The following is a 4550-nucleotide window of genomic DNA, read 5'->3' on the forward strand; positions in this document are numbered from 1 at the left end:
GATAGATAGATAGATGAGATAAATGGATGGATAGATGGATGGATGGGTAAATAGATAATAGATAGATACATAGATAGATTCATAGATAGATACATAGATGATAGAGACATGAGATAGATGGATGGATAGATGGATGAATGAATAAATAGATGATACATACATACATACATACGTACAGGAGATAAATGTATACATAGATAGATAAAAAAAAAAATACAGACAGAGACAAGAAATAGATAGATAGATAAGATGGATGGATAGACAGACCAACAGAGATAGATAGATACATAGATAAGATAGATGGATGGACAGACTGACAGAGAGAGATAGATGGATAGATAGATAGATAAGATAGATGGATGGATAGACAGTTCGACAGGCAGAGATAGAGAGATGGATGGATGGATGGATAGATAGATAAGATGGATGGATGGATAGATAGATAGATAGATAGATGAGATGGAGATGGATAAACAGATGATAGATAGATAGATAGATAGATGGATGAGATGGAGATGGATTGATAGATAGATAGATGTAGGTAGCATCCATGCAGACATCTGTCCTGTGTGCCAGAAGACCCCTCTATTGTCTATGTCACAAGAAATACGTCCATCTATTAAGAGAGCAGGTGGGAAAATTTGTTGTTCTGTCTGACTCAAGTAATTGGCTGTGGAATGAACTTAGCTACAGTAGAGAGCTGTCTACCTACAAATGGTCTTGTGGTTATTTCAGAGTTTGCAAACCTGGAGAAAGGATTAGCGTCATGAGGGAAGCACAGATGCACAATTGCTTGGCGGCTCCGTGGAGAGAGAGCTGGTAATGCTGACCTGTGCAGAGCTGAGGCAGCACCATCTGCAGAGCTGAGGCAGCACCGTCCTCAGTGCTAACCTCTGGGTCTTCTTTTTAACCCTCGGTCTTGTGCTTCTTCCTGGATTATCAGCTGTTCTTCCAGACAACGCCTGAAGATGTGTGTCTGTTTACTGTGTAATAAAACCGAGCATTGCTACTTTATTTCAAGAGGAAATATTTGGTCACTGTGAGAGCTGGTTCTACTGCAAGGACCATCACGGTAGATAGTTAAACTTGCCAATTTACGAAGAGGACAAAATAATCATGCTGGTTTGCCCTGGACATATCTTTTTATTGTTGTTTTTAGGCTTAGAGGAACCCAGCCAGGGATTATATCCCAATGCTTCATCTTTAATGTACGAGATGTCTCAGTTCTAATTAGTTATACAATTTCAGTGTTTCCTCATTTTTTGTTTCATCCACGCTGTCTAAATCTGTACCCCACAGTCTCATTCTCCCTAACACGGTCTTTGAAGATTCTTGAAAAGTCCTCATACCTCTTTCCTCATTTGTTACCTTCTATCCAACTCATTTCACACAGAGTGATCTTTCTAAAGCAGAAATCTGGCCCTATTAATGAGGAGCTATTGATAGTTTATCCATAACGACATCGATTACATGTTATCAATCAGTTACCACTTTTTCCCCCTTTTATAATAGCTGTCTCCATTTGTTTGATAGAGCACGTGGAAATCCAGCTACAGAATATATTCCCAGCTTTCCTGGGAACTAGGTATGGGCAGATAAGATATGTGAGGTTGACAATTAAATCCACAAACTCATCCTAGAAAAGGTGCTCCATACCTCATTGCTGAATTTCTGTGTCACCTTCCAGGGGTTCCCCTTGTACACTGACGCCAGCCCCTAGCCCGCTCTTCAAAGAAATTCTGGAACTGTGTTTCTGGAATGGTCAACAGTTCTGTTGGTCATAGGGGTCTGCCAATTAAATTGACAAACTCATCCTAGAAAAAGTGTTCCATGTCTCACAGCCACATATCACTACGGTCTCCTTCAAAGTACTCGCCCTGGGAAGCTTTCTAGTCCTGCAGTTTTGGAACTCTTTTTCTGAAATGGCCATCAGAGATGTCAATGTACAAGGTCTGACAATTAACTCACCATAGAAAAAAATGCTTTGAAGGCTGCTCTGGGCACTGGTGTCAGGGCACAGCTTCCCAAGGGGAGAACTTTGAGTGTAAATATAGTGACATTCAGCAGTGCGCTAGGCAGCATTTTTTCGAGGATGAGCTGGTGAACTTAACTGTCTGACCTCTTAAACATAAATTCCCTTCTCTCTCTCTCTCTCTGTTTCTTTCTCGCTCTCTCTCTCTCCTTCTTTACATATACTTTATCTGAAGCTCCATTCTTGAAAAGGACCACCCCTCCTCAGGCAACTCAGACCCACAGAAGGAAAGATGGTGCTTGACCCTGGATGGCGCCTATGTGCCCTGGGTAGGAACAGACAAATGTGTTTCACATTTTGGCCGCTCCAGCTGTGTGTCTTTCTTTCATGGTACTCCCATTTTAGCCTCTCTTGTAGGTAATACTTCAAGTCCCCCTTGTCTACAGAATAGAACACGCTCCGTCCTTAGCCTGCCGTGCAAACATATTCTTCATTATCAATATACCACCGAGCGATTATTGTGATCCGTGCCCCTTGACTTGGCCAATACCATAAGAATTGAAGTGATCCGTGTGAGTTCCAACCAGAAACGTCTTCATTCCTGTGAGTCTTTCCCAGCTACCTTACTCTCCCTCCGCACCGTAAGAAAGAGATACCCCAGGGCAAAGCTGTGCCCTACACCCTGCCAGAGAGCAACAGTAACATATAAACGGTGGTCAATAAGGCTGTAATTTTGAAGGTTACATACTACTGCACCATTAGACTAATGTAATTATAAAAAAAAAACATGCAAAATTAAATCACACAAACATAACTGTTTCAACTCATCAAGCAGGGAGAATTTTACGTTTTTCTTTTGAACCACCTTAACACTAAGAGTAGGCTGATATTTTTCCTTTCTTTTTCTTTTTTTCTTGAAACAGAGTCTCACTCTGTCACCCTTGGTAGAGTGACACGGCGTCACAGCTCACAACAACTTCTTGGGCTCCAGCAATCCTCTCGCCTCAGTCTCCCAATTAGCTGGGACTACAAGTGCCCACCACAAAGCCAGACTGGTTTTTCTAGTTTTAGTAGAGATGGGGTCTTGCTCTTGCTCAGGCTGGTCTGGAACTCCTGAGTTCAAGCCATCCACCTGCCTTAGCCTCCCAGAGTGCAGGGATTCCAGGTGTGAGCCCCTACGCTAGGTGCCAGGTATTTAGAAGAATTTGCATCTAGTTAGAAAACTACTGTCTCAGATCCCTAGAAGTGTATCTGAGGCTTGGATTCTCGTGAAAATGAGTTAAGATATTTCTCCAAGGAGAAAGAGACGGTGGTGCTTAGCAGGGTGAAATTTTACACAATGTGTCAATGTTCAATGTCTCCAAGTGTTACAAATTGTAACATAAAGAAGAAAATATTTACACAAAGAAACCACAATAACTGGAATGGCAATTAACCCATGGGCATTTTAATCGATAGTTTGCACTTGGGCTCTATGAGATCCGTTGATTCATTAGAAGTTTAGACATTCTGAGACATGTCCTTTCTTCTATCTTGGAGTGCTATGCCCCATCTCATCTCATGCTGGAGCAGAATAGTGAGAAATCATTCCCAGTGTCTTCCCTCATTTCCCCACCAATCTCTCATGTCTAATAAGAATTCACAAAAAGTCCCATTTGAAGTCGTAAGAGGCTGAGTTAAAGTTTGCTAGCCAGATGCTTATTTAAATCAGACATGCAGAAAGTTATCTTAGAGAGCATTATAGGAGTCAGTGCCTCGGACTTTTTTTTTCTTCCTAATACGATGTCATACGATCTTTCAAATGTAATATCGCTTTTCTTTTATGAAGACATATTTAGCCTCCGAGTCATAATTGCGCCCTGTGGAATTTCCACTGATGGATTCTGAAGCTCTATCTCGAGTAATGAAGATTGAATAAAAGTAATAAACAGTAATATTTTTAACAAGACCCCCTTCCTCAGAACTGCTAGAGATTCGTGAGATTGATGTCTGCAGAATTTTGGAAGGTGCCACCTTGCCTGACTCCCAAATGAGAGTCATTTTTCTTTTATTAATGCGATGTCAGCTTATTTAAAAAAGAATCATTTCAGTTATAAAAATTCATTAATATTAATACTACATAAAGCAACAGAAACAGCTGGGTGAGAATTTGGTGTAGACGCACCCTCGGAGCTGAAATTAGTGCCTCTGCTCCGTCGTTGATGGAGAAAAGCCTGTAATTGCTACAAACAAACAGATTTCGTATTTCCACAGCTTCTTACAAATACTTTGCAAAGCGTTTCACATTCAGCGTTTTGCATCTGAAGATCTGGAAAGACAGGAAGCAGAAGAGATTTTCCACCCCTCCTTCTTGTTGTTATAATCGAATTACCTAAACAATTAGAATAAAATGTAATTGAGAGCTTATTCAGTCAATCCCATGAATTTCCCAAATTGATGGGATCAATGTTTCAAGACATTCAAGGGAAACAAAAATGTATTCTCAGGAAAAAATCAAATAATGACTGAAGGGAGAAAAAACATATATATTTTATGGATCAATATCAATGAATCTGTTTTCTTTTTCTTTTTTTTTTTT

Source organism: Otolemur garnettii, unplaced genomic scaffold, assembly GCF_000181295.1.
Source record: "Otolemur garnettii isolate 467f Iridium unplaced genomic scaffold, OtoGar3 scaffold00065, whole genome shotgun sequence".
NCBI lineage: Eukaryota > Metazoa > Chordata > Mammalia > Primates > Galagidae > Otolemur > Otolemur garnettii.